Below are 16,129 nucleotides of genomic sequence, written 5' to 3'. Positions count from 1 at the left end.
ATCAAAACCTGAATGAGTAGTTGTTTAACAGTAGATGAAATCTGGATGCTCCTTTCTCCACTCATTGTACAGCGTACAGTTTAAAACACCTTAGTAAGCATTATGGTGTGATGTATTTTTGCCCAAAGTTGACACCAAAATCTGGGTCATCTTGTCCTGTGTGCTGAATAAACACAGATAAAAGACTTGGAGGTTGTACTCTGACAAAACCCATCAACCAAGATTCCCAGTGGAGGAGAGGGTAAGGAAGCAGTGATGATATCTTGTTTTTCATAAACCATACTCTTGTGCCACTACATTTCAGCTTTTCAGGTTTGTGCTGTGGATGGGTCAGAGCAGAGCACTGTGTACTCCTCCCTTTCCCTTCACCCCAGTAGCTTCCCCACCCTTGCACAGGGCTGGTCTGGTCCCCCTGCACACCAGGTCAGCCTAAGCTCTGCCAAGTGAACAGCAAGATTGCCTTTCTCCCATATTATTTTTTTTTTTTTTATCAAAAGCAGAGGCATTTTATAGTAGACAGTAGGTGAAGTTCATTCTGTTGACCCCAAGTACAGTGCATCAGTTCACCTGAAGGAACTCAAATGTTGCTGACTTTGGAAACCTAAAATAGGGTGGTTCTGGTGATTGAATATTAATCCCCAAGCACAGCATACACTGCATATTGCTCACAGAATTAAACGGCAACTTCTCAGATTTCAAGATTTCCTCCTTAAAATCGGGGAGAAAAGATTACCTGATGAATAGCAATTGTTGCTATGACATTAGAAATTAGTACCGATGCATATTTGCCTAATATTCTTATCAGTATCTCATTTCCCACATGGACCAATCGCCACAAATCATCTCAGTGAACTTTCCTGCCAATGTTGCTTTCAGCTTAGGACACTCATCTTTAGCATCCTGACCTTAAATCCTCAAAAGGATACTACCGTTTCATCAAATAATTCCTGCAATTTGCTGGAAAAAATAATGGAGGTGGCTGTATTTAGATGAGGAAATCTTGAGGATGACAGGGTGAATATTTTGGCTGCTGGGAGAGAGGGAATAAAGCAAGACCGTGAAAGATGAGGAGGCAAGATACATCAGCTTGGATCTGAGGGAGAAACCCAGGATACTGACAAAGCTGTTTAGTTGAGGTAGGGGTAGCTGTGGAATATCATCAGCAGAAAAGCTAAACAAAACTAACAGAAAAAAAATACATTCTGTCCCTTTTTACGCCTACCTAATTGGGACTGCCACAAAGTCGATGCCTAATACATGGAAAAGACTTGGAGAAATGTACAGAAATCCCAACGAGCCAAATGGGACTAATGAATAATAAATAGCATCCAACCCCTTCAATTATATAGCAGATTGCTTCTTTGGAAGAAAAACAAGATAATATAAATACAAAAGGACTGGAAATACCACCACCACCCCCAAAAGATCCACTTGATTTTGCAAGCTGTCAGCTGCACTATTTCATTCCCTCTCTCTTCTTAATCCTCCTTCCTCCTGCTGAATGCCTTCCTGAGCAGCAGCTCTTCTGAGCTGAGGGTTTTATTAGTTCTCTGGCTTCCTCCACCTGTACTGCTCTGTGTAATGATGCCACACATTTATAGGAACTTATAAGATAGTTATCTGAAACGACCAAATCATTAGTAAGTACAGCTAGAATAATTTATTTTTGGTGAGATTTTGGTGGCTTTTTAATTTTGCAAGGAGCTGTGCACCAATTAAGAGGAGACAGCAATCTGATCGAAGAAAGGGAAACTGAAGTAAATATTCTGGGACTCAAATGCTGGGGAGGTTTTGTTAGACCTTGTTTTCCTGGTGGTTTGAATTTGCATCATTTCCATTCCAGGAACTTTATTAGAGGAGCAGTTGTCTTGGTCTTTTCATCTTAGCAGCTGTGACGAAAGGCTGGGTGGCCTCACTGGGCTCCCCTGCCAGTCCCCCAAGAATGACAGCTGTGTGCCCTTCACAGTACCTTCCAAGCTGCTGGGAATGTAACTTTTGATAGTTCCAATTTGTACTTATATGAAGGCTATATTCACCTATTATAAAGACTTTCTATAGAATTTTGTCAAAGGCCATATTGATCGCCCCCCAAAACCCCTGCATTTTATTAATTTTGTATTTACCCTTGAATGTTTTCATTTCTGCACATGAGGATGCCTTTCTAATCACAGTGTAATGAAGAAAATTAAATAATCGTGTATTTTCACTGCAGTTTTAATAAAGAACAGTGTGTCTTTAAAATATAGAGATATAATTTAATTCCCAACTATAATTTCTCTGCTTTATGGTATGCAGTGCTCTGTAAAAAGTAATGACTAGTTACTATGGAAATACACACACTCACCTGCACACATGAAGAGGCTAAAAAGTGCCAGAGAAGGCCTAAGCTTCTCTTGGAAATTATGTATAGATCTGTCCCTGTGGCTGAAAGCAGATCTGTGGACTGCTGGAGTGGAAGAACAACTACTCTATGTGAAAGATGATACTGTCACAACAATAAATGTGCATGAATTGGCCATACTTAAAGTCAGAAGCCTTCTTCTAATGTTAGAGAAGCTCAGTTTTAGAGCAGACATCCAAGGTGAATGACAGCAACAATTTGCACTAGGTTTAGGACAGAATCAGAACTGGATTTCCTGGTGTGATTGACTGCAGTAGGAAAGAGTTGACCACCCTCTAGCAGCTTCCCAAGACCCTTTGGTTATTTACATGCATAATATTTTCAGATGTATTTTTGCTTGGCCTTGTCTTTTTCTTTACTTTATGCTGTCATAAGCCACAACATCCAAAGTCCTCCCACTTGCTGCCAACAGCTACCTAACTAACAGTTTTTGCAATCCCTGTAGCAGCTGATAGCTGACTGCCCACCTGAAGCTATGAGCTCAAGGATCAGTGAAGAATGGGGTTACCAACCTTGAAGATCAACAAACACAACAGAGAGCCAGAAGAACCAGCCTGAAACGTACAATGTAGAGCTCTAACAGGAGAAAGCTGGTAAGAAGAAACTGGTGAGATGGGAGCATGAGTTAGGGGAGACAGAAGAGCAGAAGAGGTAGCAGTGGGTCATCTCCAGGCATAAGCAAAGTCACACAAGTCCAAAAGTCAGAATGTAGCTTACTGTTTTCCTTGCTAAGAAGGTTGGACACTCATAAGGTCTGCAGGTCCTGGAGCTAGCCAAATAAGAGTCCTGAAGCACATGCAATCATGTATGCAGAAATGCCTAGAAAGTCACAGATGCATAAACTCAACTCAAAAAACGCTGTACAAGACCAGTGATGTTGTTTGTGGGACACTTACCAATATGATTTTTTTTTTTTGTATTATGTACCCAGTGCTTTTGAATATATGTCAGAGCATTTAAAAATTTTTTTTAAATATATATTCCATGTCAATAGGTGGAAAAGACTTTACTAAGTGGGAGAATTAGGTCTGAATGATGCTGTGTATTTTGTGATGAGTAAATTGGACCTTGGTAGCTCACAATGGTGAGATGACTTTTATGTCAGTAGATGCCAAACCAGATTGGACTAGGTGTCTACTATTTTTTCCCTTGCTAAAAACTGTATGTAATTTTAAAAGCCAAAGGAGTAATTGTATTCTAATGATTAGCAATGCAATTATGGGTGTATCTAGCATAACTCTGTTCTTAAAGGCAGAACACTGCTGGAAATGGGACGCTTCAGTTTGATGAATGTTCTGTAACGATGCAGCTGAGCAAATTTATTGTCATACTTAAACTCTTCAAGTAGGTTTGCTGGGTTATCTTTGCAGCTGATTTATAGGTTCAGAAGACAGGGGGCAGACAGGACTTGGAAGTGTGCATCTGTCATATACAATCAGGGAGGAAAATTTTGTAGTGCTTTTTGTCATCTCAATTACAAGGTTTGGAAGAGATGTCCTCTCCTTCCACAATGGAACATGGCACTTGGAGAGGAAAACACCACATTGCAAGGGCCTAGGGAAGTCAGTGAGGGGATATATACCTAGACTAAAAGCTCGAATTGCAGCATTACTGTCTAATCAACTGAACAGTTTTGTTTTGCAAGAATACAGACCTTTATGTTTTTAGCCAGCACACGGAAGTTTGAAAATACATCTACCTGCTGTCCTTCTTTTGTACAAGTGGATTATCTGTAATTACCATTTAAGTAGTGTTTTGTCACCTTGCCTGGCCTGTTTTGCAGGAGCCATTGCAAAGTGCTGTGACAGTGGAGGAAACTGCTGGGTACGTTGTATACGACAACAGGTCTTGCAACATGCTTCGTGAGCCCAACCCAATGTTTCTTTATGTGTTTTGGGATACTAAATTGCTAGTCTGGCTGCCTACCACAACTGTAAATTTGCCGTTTCTTTTTTGCCATGATTTGAGGAAAGGAGTTTTCAAAGCTGTATTAGCTCTCTATTTCAGAGGGGCTTCTCCTGTAGCATCACTAGCACCAAAGCACAAAAAAGGCAAGCAAAGGAAAAAAAATTTTTTCCTTTGTATAAATGAACTTAACCTTTATTTCTGGGTGCCTGTAAGGGCTTTTGAGTGGTGTGTGTAAGAAGTCAGTGGTCTGTTTACAAAGAATATTTTTATTTAATTGTGAATCCGAGAAAAACTAGTTTTGTCTGTGAGGTCCTTTACTCTTGGTAAGTTGCTCTTCAGACTTCTAGTTCTCTGTCTCTGATACATGGACTTCACCATTACTCCAGTGTGGTCAGATAATACCTTGCCAATGCTATCAGCAGCAAAATCGACCAGTCGTCATTGCTGAACAGAAACTGCCCTAATGAAGACTATTTTAAGTCTTTATTTGCTGCATATTTTCATATACAAAGTTACAGCTTAGGCATTTTTTCCACCAGAAAATACCTTACTGTGGTAATAATGAAGCTTAATTAATAAAAGGCTAATTTCTGAATTAGCACTTCTATTTATGCATTTTTCTCCTAAGTTATTTCATTGTAATTTATGGAGTACTTATTTGTTGTTTTGAAGTTTGGATGATGACACAAATATTTGTTTATTGATGGCGACCTTGGTCTAATTTATTATCAGCCAAATAGCTGGTAGAAATTCTATGCTGTATGCAATTTTCTTGAGGTGTGATTAATCGATACCAATTCATCAAAGCCTGCAGTCTGTTAATTCCAAAAGAAAATAAATATAATTAGAGAGCAGCTGTCAATAAACTTTGTAGCAGGAATTGAAGCTGTGTTTGAGCCTTCCAGTAACTGCAGAGAAGCTGGGCTGATAATTTAAGCTTTTGAACTTGAACAAATCATTGCCAGCACTAACTCTTGATTATTAAAGCTTTTTTTCGCACTTCAGGACACTAGTTGATGCTCCAAACTTCAGTCAGCTCAGGTTCAAAATTAGATTGGTTTGTTGATAGTTGATGTTGCAGAAATCAGTGGAGTCAGCATTGATTGGAGATGATGTGTTGGGACTCTCACAGCTCATTTTGTTCATCCACAGGGCTGTTACTGATATTAAAATTTAGACAGGATATATTTTGTGTTTCCTATCTTCCTTCCACTATTGTTTGTGGGTTACGACTTTTTACCTTTACAAGGCTAAGTTCGCAGAACTAAATCTGAGATGGGTACTGTTCAGTAACCTCTGAGAACTGGCTACAAAAACATTTGGTTCTTCTAGGTCCTGGTTAACACATACACCTCCACACACGCCCTGCCCGTCCCACACTCTTCTTCTTCCTTTGGGTCACAGTGAGTTGAGGGTGGTGGAAAGAATCTGAGATGGCAATAGTCACTTCATTATTTCTAAAAAGAAATAAATTGGTATCTGTGTTAATGGAACAATTAGAAAAATTAATATTAAACTGAAAATCATCAGTGCAAGAAAGGTTTATGTGTTTATAATTCAAAGCAAACCAGTAGATTATATCCTAGTATTGCTTAGTCGGTATTCAAAATTTAAGCACTAAATAATTCTATTGCCCAATTTGATGTTTTGCAACTAACTGCTAATTAGGAGGATTTGAGCAGGAAAACTAGCACCAGGAACTGGCAGATATTTAAAATGCCCCTCAAAAAGTCATCTTGAAACACTTTTATTCAGAAGCCATTTAATTTGGTCTTTTCTGATACAAACCTGTGCCAAGTATTTGGATCCATAGCATACATATGCTAGGATTATTAAATACTAGGGAGTTCTTCACAGTAATTTAGCAATTCATTATCCTGCTGTAGATCCCTCTCAGGCAGTTAACTGACTGTGTGTGTGCAATCTTAATCTGTTGCAATGCAAAATAAAATTAATTCACACCATTGACCACTGATTGTGATAGAAGATGACTTGCAAAAGGCATATAATGAAAATCTGGTGTTGGGATTCAGGATGCTTGACATCTGAAACCTTATGTAGGGTGGAACACAAACAGCAGCAAAACAGCTTTTCTTTGGAGTGATGGTGGTTATACTTACCTGTCTAATTTAGCCCTGTAACAGATTAGAAGTGCGAGTAAAGCCCGTTACCATACCTCACCCATGGCTACAATAACCTTCCAGATGAGCCGACCATAAGGTTTTTAACTGCTTTGACGCTTGTATTTGTGTCTGTTCATGCTCTGTTAACCATATATCTTCATGAAGTACTGTACAGAAACAGAAATACCTGAGCCTTAAGCAAGCTTGCTTTGATACTAAAAGCAACACCACTATGTTAATAAGGTGCTCTACTGCTCAGCTGGGTAAATGGGCCATATTACATGGCCCCTGGTAAGTGAGCTCATTTAGATATGAGATAGAGGCATGGATTAAGTCTGGAATGGCTGTTCAGAAATTTCTGAATAACTGACATTACACTTCTATTTAATAATTTTTTGCACTTGACTTCAGTTTCATTTAGTTTAACCTGCTTCCTAATCGTACCAGAATATGATACTCTACTACAGTTTTCTACACACAGGTGACTTCAGGAATAGCTGTCATATTTTTTGCCATCCCTAACAGAATGCTAGTGAAAACATGGGTTTAGAAATAATCTGTCCAGAATTCAGCATTTGTGTGAGCTAAAAAGTATTTCAGAAACAGCTGAATCCTGGAGTGTGGTGGGTATTTGTTAGAGTCACTGTATGGATGAAAATCCTGCCAACAGCAAGCAACAGTGATGTGCAAATCAGTAAATAACACATTTAATATCAACCCACTGGAAAATTTATGAGCATTTTATTTCTGATAAGGTTTGTCATGGAAAAATGTTAATACCTCCTCCCCACAAATGGAAGCTGTGAAATTAAGCTCTGCCTCTATTTGCACCAGGTATGACCTGGTGTGAATGTGGGCTACGATGTACAAAGACACTTTATCTGGCACAGTGATTTTGATCCAAAAATCACTGAAGACTGGGAGAGTAAATACCGCTATCTATTGTCCCTCTTCCAGCATGCAGTCACCGATATCTAATATTGGCCATCAGTGGAAGTAGAGCACTAGACTAACTGTACTTGTGGTTTGTTGCGTATACCATTCTTATACTCATGGGTGAGCTGGAGTAAAGAGGATTGATTCAGAAGCATAGTTTATATAGTGAGTAGGGAAAATTAAGGACAACTATGCAGAGGCAAAACAAGAATCCCAGTAATGACACAAGTGCCACAACGGTGCACTGTAACTTTGGACAGGATTTGCAAAGAGGATTTTGCTGGCTGCCTGGATTTCTCAAAATTTAAAACTTTATCTGAAGTTCCAAATACATGATTCAAGTTAAATTAAAGGACAGTAGCTTGAAACACAGTTTGCATTTTGTGTGCTCATTCCCCAGGCTGCACCTCAAGTGAGGTGGTGCCCACAGAGGGTAGAAATCTGGAGTAAGGTGCCACCTCTGCTCTTGACAGCATGAAGAATGCACAGCAGAAAGCACGTGATTGTATACAGCCCTGAATGTAGAGGTGGGGCAGTAAATGATTTCCTCTGTACAAATTAAGTCAGAGCTTAAATTAAGTCAAAGCAAGTGAAGAACTGAGATACTGGGTTAAGAACTGCACTGGGACTGTCTTCAGTTTCTAACTGCTTCTCCTTGAATGGGTGCCTCTGAACAAGTTAAATCAGATGACTTCCTACCCAGGTGAAGGTGTTTGTTTTCAAATCCTGCCTGAATCTCTCTTACTTTGTGTTTTCAAAGGAGAAACGCAAGGATGCATTTACTAATGTGAAGTCATCAAAAGGGCGACTTTCTCTTGTTTTGTGTTTCGGAAAGCAGCTGGCACAGTAGGGCTCCATCTCAACTGCTGCTTCTGGATTCCAAGTTATTGCAAAATAATATCATGTGCACTGTATTACCACCTGAAGCATAAACAAATCTCTCCTTTGCCACACAGAAAGACATTAGGCAGATGGCTCTTTTTGCCATTGGCCTAAGACATGACCCAGCACATGCTCTAGGATGATGCATTTACAGCGTACACAAGACCTCTTCAAACAGAGGTGGGGTGATCCAAATGGCACACAAGCAATTGCACTTGCAGGGCTCTCAGACCACTGCATCCAGCTCTGTTGCCAGGAAACTGCTCTTGTTTTTCTCCCCTCTGCTTCTAGCTCACTGCCGATTTCCATTTTCTGCTGTGCCCTGTGGTTTCGTTTGGCAAAACCTCTGTCCCAGCTTGGCTTGCCCTGAACATGTAGTGCTTATGTTTTCACTACCGAGCATGGCTTTGTTCAGGGATGGAAGTATGCATTAGCACCATTTTTTTGTGTCAGGTTGATGACAGCTGGTGGCCCCTGGAGTCAGTTCCTGATACTGTGAAGTTAAAGCACACTGAGCAACTGTGTACCCTTGCACTGTCCCCTACCAACCTCTCTCGTTTATTGCATATATGAAGCAAATTATGCCCATATTTTTCTATAACAATATGTGCAGAAAACATGCACAGAAAAAGGACTTAGCTAGAAAGCAGGGTCTTTACCCTCATTCCACAGGCAGAAGAACTAAAGTGCCCTGGTCTCTGAGCCTGGATGTTGCAGTTTGGCGATTAAGCTGCAAATACAGCAGCAAAAGGCAGCAGAGAGAGATCATCACAAAAATCTTTGCTCAGAACCTCCCATGCATGTTGCTAAGTCACCTTTGCAATGGTAAAGCTGTAATAGCTGAAAATATCTCCTATATATTTTGTTGCTTTTATGAAAAATTGTATCTCTCTGGCACAAAACACCCCTGGTCAAACATAAAACTTAAACCTGGATAAGGAACCTCACATTCAGTGTCACTTCTGATGACTTTTCTTAGAATAACTTTCTTTCAGTTAAATATGTGTCCAACTGTGTAGGGGAATAGACAGGGATCGGCGACCGGAAGATCACGGGCTGTGACGGAAAGATAGACTCCTCCCCATAGGAGTGGCAGGAACAGGAAGCGCAAGAGCTATATAAGCGTGTGACGCAGCTAAATAAACGGACATTTTGTATCCATCACATTGATGTCTGTGCATCACTGTCCCCAGGGTGGGTAGAGCCCTGTGTCCCGGAGATGCGGCCCAAGATAAGTTCTCCCGTAGAAGCGTACAGCAACACAACTGCTTTTGGATTAAAGCTTGGCTGGAACACCCATCAGGTCCCTAGCGTGGACAGTAAACTCCCAGGTCCACTCTTAGAGCTGTGCCCCAGCAGCTCACTACCATTAGACTGGCGTGGAGGTGTTTTGAGCCAATTGACTGGGAAACAGTTCCATAAAGCGTTTTTGTCATTGACATGCTTGTGGACAGAATGGTCTTGCTGTAGAAGGAACAGACTGTTATGCTTAATAATTGATAAAACATATCCTTAAATGTTAACACTTAGAAAGATTTGTTTTGTTAAAAGGAAAAGGTTGGGGGTTTTTAGGTATTTTTTAGACATTGACAGTGGTATGTTAGTGATCTTTGGCCTCCTTCATAAATACATAGAGTCTGGGACAAGCTGCTGAACAGGCAAATCAAACCTAAGTCTATAACTAAAGAAGCCTAAATGTATTGCAAATTGTGCTCTTGCAATTAGCAGAGGAAGTTTAAATTTAACAGAAACAAGGAAGAAAGAAAACAAGTATATTTGGTGGGGGAACCAAATCAGGAGCCTGTTGGTAGAAATTAGCACGCACTGCTGCTTTTCTGATTGGCTGGGAAAAGCCTTTCAGCTAGAATTGGTTTAAGAATAGCCCTCAGTTTGCCATAGGCTATCTGCTTAGCCCTACAGAGCGGATGGCCTCAGCAGCTGGGGCTCAGAGGGTTAAAAGAGAGAAATGATGAGATGCTTTCCATAAAAGCCAATGTGGCCAAGAGCTGAAGCATTTATGCGGTGCCCTTGTTTTCTGGGTCAGCCAAAGAAGCCAGCATGCCTCAGAGATTGGCTTGGCAATCTATCATCTCTGCGAGGAATTGAAAAAGGAAATGCGGTGCAAGGCAGCATAGTCATGTTAGATCCGTCACTGTCAAAGTCCAGATGGCTGTAAGATACTGAACTATGAAATGGCTCCAGAAAGCTAATATACACCTCTCTTCTAGTAGCCCATAAATCTTTTTCTTCTTTTCCAATAACATTTCCTGAGAGAACTAGTCATTGCACAGCATTGAAGGTCTCTTGAGAAGCACTAACTGATTTCCAGTACTGTTGGCTCAAGCCCCCAGAAGTTAAAAGTGCTTTGAGTTTAGATGATTCTTTGCAGTTTAAACTAATCTGAAGGTAATGAGATTACTCTGGATACCCCACACCTCAACATAATTTGGCTACCAACCATTTCTTGAATTATGTGAACTAACGTTACTGGTAGGACAGAAGAGTAATTTAATTGCCCTGTATTTATAGTACATTAGCATCTAGAAACACAAGAAAGTGCCAGTTATGTTGTACTTGATGCCATTTATAAGTACAGTAAGAGGCTACTTCTGTCCCAGATTATATTCTCATCAAAACAGAGTCAACAGACAAAGGGCAGAAGCAGAAATGAAAGACGAATAAGCTGAAGTAGCTACCTAAGGTTGTGCATCAGACCCCTGGCAAAGCTGATGTCTCCTGATTTCCAGCCTTGTGCTGTGCCTGCAGATTCAACGTACGCAACTGACACTTCTGAAAGGGGTAGTAAAGCAGCACTAGTCAAAAGCCTAAGGGAGTTTGATAACAAACCGTAACATCTATCTGTCCTGCAGTTAACCAGTTGCATATTTATCCCCTTGAAGACAAATGGGGAGGAAAGCAAGCAGCCTATAAAGCAAGCTAGCCCCTGACTTCTGAGGCATGATACAGGAGTGTGCAGTTCAGAGCTCATCACAGCAGCCACGGTAGCCAAGTATTTTGGGTGATTGCTGTTGCTATGTGTGCAGATGGTCTGGTTTGGCTGGGGTGGGACAGAGGGCTGGGACCAGCAGATAAGCAGCACCAGAGATAAATTTGCAGTGAGCAGTTGTAGTTGTATGATGATTTTTTTGTCCCACAGTATTTATTATTCTGTTCAGCTGGGCTGCAGGGGCTTGGCCCTGGAGGTGTGTAACCGTGAACTAATATTAAGCCTGTCACAGAGAGAAATCTGAACTGTAAAAAGAGCTAAAGTTATTTTTATGTGGTTCAGGGATGTGTTGGAGGAAAAAAAGATGGGGTAAAAGCTACTTCGTTTTAGGCTAAATTCAAAGAGAGAGACTTAGAAAGCATCCAAAAATGTGGATTGTGTCAGATCGATACAAACTAATAAAGGCTAGCAGACAATTACAGCAGGAGTGGCAATAACATTTCTGGTCTAAGTGCCAAGTGAAAACAGATTTTTCTTAGTAGCTTCACTGGAAGAAATAATCCCTTTCTAATTAAAAAGAGCTGGAATGGAAGTGTGGGATGTTATGGCAAATATCCATAGCTAAGGCATCATTAGACTTAAAGCCTAACTGGGTAATACTAAAGAAACTTTAAGGAGACATTTAATTAAGGAGACATTCTAGCATCCAAATCTTCTAAACAGAGTTTCATGAACAGAAATCAAGCTTGACACCTAAGCAGGCCCAAACTATCAGGATCGATGGTCCCTTCACATCATCTCTGGTAACTGAGGATTCCAGGATGTCATCTTGGACCATAGTCGTTATGCTACCTTCTTTGGGGATCAGGGAAACCAAGGCCCTTAAACGGTATTAAGAAAGGTGCATAGGTTAGTGTTTCTGGCCTGACAAATTTGTATTTAACAACACATTATGTACACATTATGTTATTTAACTCTTGTTTAATCACTGCTTTCATGACTGAATACCTCTCCAGCCGGCACAGACTGCTTATGAGGTAATCCAATCTTTTGTGATCCAATACGACTAGCAGATAAATCAGACTCTCAAGCAATGTTACAGTGTATTCCAGTTTAGAAGACTGCTTAGTATTTGATTCTGAAGTATTTGGAACATATTTCAGGTAGCGACATCTCTTGCTGCTGCTTTTAGCATGGTACTCTAACTGAGATTAATTTTGTTGTGGTTCAGAGTTTCAGTTGGTTCAGTTCTCTCCGAGGCAAACTGGTACAGCTTCATTTACTTTGCCAGATTTTGGTCTTTAGTCAAACAGATTAAATTTTAGAGGCTCATTCTGACACTTGCCTTTGAATAGGACATTAGTATGTATGCATTCCCTAGGTCTCTCCACACGGGGCAAAGATGGGCTCAGTGACACAGTAAGCTGCTTCTGCAGAAAAGTAATATTCAGAGATAGTAAAAGGGTCAAGAACTGGCCTTAAGGAGCTATTCAGCATGAAAAAGGCTGAAATTATCAGGCCTACAGTAAGAAAAATCTGCTTATTGGAACAAGAGGTGCAACACTGAGAGCTCTCCAAACCTTTATGTGTGTCTCAGAGGGTTATGTGGCCAAATTAAGCAGGGACTTGGATTTTTCCCATCTCCTCCCTATCACTGTCCTGCAGCTGCAGTTGGTGCAGAGCTGAGTGTTGGTGTGAGGCATGAGCAATTGCATATCTCTGTGAAGTGGTTGAAGATGAGACTGATCCTGGCTATCTGTCCCCAAAATGTGAGTGTCCCCACAAGGGAGGTAGGACAGACCTGTGGCCCCAGACATCACCTTCACAGTCCAAATGCACTTTACTTTAGCTATTTAGCTGAAAGTATGCTTCAGCTAAAACCACCAGGTTGCAACTGCAGCAGCTGAGGTGTGGGTAGGCACAGTTCTACTTTTGCTGCCCCCGCTGTGAGGCCAGGCACTAACATGCAAGGAGAAGGCTGGGAGAGCAGTGAAGGGGTGTGGGCACCTTATGAGAGTGCAGACATTAGCTTCAGTGCATGCAATTCTGAGCCTCAGCAAGATCCTGATGCTACACTTAGTCGAGTCCCAGCAGGACAGCCGACAGCCTTGCATGAAGGCTGCCATGTACTGCTAGTAATGCTCACAGCTGCAGCTCATTTAGCAGCATGGTATTACATGTCAAACATCAAAACATTTTCAGCCAGCCAGCATACAACTCGCATCGAGCACTTTGGCCCATGACAAACCTTGTACTGTTTCTCATGGCAGAGTTCAGTGAGACTCTTCTGGACCCGGCCAGCATCAGAAGTCCTCCCTCTTGCTCTGTTTCCCACCTCCCTGCTCACCAAAGGAACTGCAGTTCTAGCAGCAGTTGTCTTATGGTGACAGCAGACTAAATGGCTGCCTGGGAGACAGAAAGACAATAATCACTCACTGTAGGAACCTCCTGAATTATCAAGTCCTGTCTCTGTTCTCAAGAGGCAACCCTGACACATCATCCCTTTCACATACCCACCAAACTCCACCTAAAGACAATTTGGCTTTTTACCCTGTCTACTTATCTTGGGAGACTGTTTCATAACTCCACAGTTCTTGTGGTTGGAAATCATCTAACTCCCAGTTTAAATGTATTCCTCATCACTTTATATCTATGTGCTTCTTTCTGATATTTTTAAGCCCGCCAGCTCAATTTGATTTTTCTTTCCCTGGGAAAATTCAAAACACACAAGGTGAGTAAAGGAGGCTAAGCCTGGACCTCTTCTGTGGCCTAATTGTGTTGTGATGTGACTGAATAACTAGCATGAATACAAAAGTATAATTTAAGTCTTAAATCGGATTTGCCAAGAATTCTTGTTAATTGAGTAACCGTATTCGTTGCTTTACATTGCGTAAAAAGTAGCTTTAAAAAGGAATTTGTTGGCACTGGAATGTCCCATTAGACATTAAAATGTTAGTGCAGGTCATCTCCAGTTTCTCCCTGAAAAATCATCTGGATAACTCTGAGCATGTGCATTATGATCTCTTAACTGTGAAATACGTAATGAAGTTTTATTCTCTTTCTAATGTCTGTTTTTTGTTGGAATTAACTAGATGCCTAAGACTATATATTTTTATAATCTGCCTAGGAATCCTTTCCTCCTCCAGCCTCCTGGGTGGTTCAGCATGGCCTTTGCTATTTCAGCAGGTAACAGATTTCCTGTGGTTTTCAAACGCTCAAGAGCAGAATTTGTAAACCAAAAACAAATCAAGGTAAATGGAGAAAAACACTCCAAAAAATAAAAAGTAGCACTCTTTTCAAAAAGACAATCAAACACACAAGTCAACTTATTTCATTTTCAGATTAGATTCCATTTCTACAATGCATTAGTTATTTTAGTCTGTTTATAAACATATCACAGACCTCATATATCATAACAATGGATTCATTGCTCCAGACCTTGCATTTAACCCCCTGCAGGTTTCTCCTTTCTTCACAGTCAACAGAATAAGAACAAATTAGATATTTTTAATCTTCTAGATAGAGGTCGTTCTATTTGAATTAATCTCAGGTGACATTAAGATAGGAAGCATCATTTGGCTAAATAAGTCTCATTTGCTTGCTTTGCTGATGGTAACAAAAGCTGTTAAAGCCTGGGTCTGGTTCTGCTCTTACTGACCTGGTCACAAAGCGATGAAGTCAGTGGAAGCAGCTGTGGAATAATTAAATAAATGGAGCAGGCATGGTCTAGGAGCCAGAGTCAGACCCCTTACTAGAAATACCCTGCTGGGATTTTAACTATTGGGTCTACAGAACAGGGCCAGATCTGCCTCTGTAGCTCAGCAGAGACAAAGGTACTGGGTCAGAGCAAGGGCCACTATACCACAGGGATTCAGCATGCTCTTGCTTCAAATGGTTCCAGGTAAATTAAGTCGCTGCAGTTCCTCTAGCGCAATGACTTTTCAGCACAGTGCAAGTGGGCACTTGCACACAACATCTAACCTTATGCCAGCATCCTGCTGTGTACTACTGTGCCCTAAGGAAATGACCGCCTGAGGAATACACTGGGGGCTCAACTCTCCTTTCATTCAAGCTGATGAAGTGTGCCCAGTGATGTGAGTGGAGTAAGAGAGATGTAAGTACAGGCAGAGTGAAGTCCTGTAAACTTAATCTTCTAACACACTGCAGGGACCTGCTGAGATGTATTTAATAAGATCTGGGAAAAGTGTTGCTTAATGTTATGACTAAAGCTAAGAAAATGGTGGAGAAGTATATAATTTCCTATCAGGCGACACAATTTTATTCCCCCACACTCCTTGTAAGTGTAGCACTGTGGTTTGTGGTTTGATTTTTGCCTTTCTGTTGTGGTTTAACCCAGCAGGCAGCTAAACACCACACGGCAGCTAACTGACTCCCCCCTCAGTGGGATATGGGGCAGAATCAAAGAAAAAATTAAAACTTGTGTGTTGAGATGAAGGCAATTTAATAGGACAGAAAAGAAAGGGAAAACATTGATAATGATAACAGAATTTACAAAACAAGTGATGCACAATGCAATTGCTCACTACCTGCTGACCAATGCCCAGCCAGTTCCTGAGCAGTGGACCCCCGGCCAGTGTTTCCCCTAGTTTATATGCTGAGCATGACATGATATTGTGTGGGATGTCCCTTTGGTCAGTTGGGGTCAGCTGTCCCAGCTGTGCCCCCTCCCAGCTCCTTGTGCACCCCCAGCCTGCTCGCTGGTGGGGTGGGGTGAGGGGCAGAAAGGGCCTTGACTCAGTGTAAGCCCTGCTCAGCAGTAACTAAAACACCCCGATGTTAGCAATGTTTTTTTCATTCTATACCAGCTACTAGAAAGAAAATCAACTCTACCCCACCAAAACCAGGACACTTTCAAGGTGGCTAAAGCCTCCTACCTTTGTTTTCTGCTAACTAAAAGTGGTGAAAACATTC

Source organism: Phalacrocorax aristotelis, chromosome 4 (genome assembly GCF_949628215.1).
Source record: "Phalacrocorax aristotelis chromosome 4, bGulAri2.1, whole genome shotgun sequence".
NCBI classification, from domain to species: domain Eukaryota; kingdom Metazoa; phylum Chordata; class Aves; order Suliformes; family Phalacrocoracidae; genus Phalacrocorax; species Phalacrocorax aristotelis.
Note: the sequence above shows the minus strand (reverse complement) of the source record.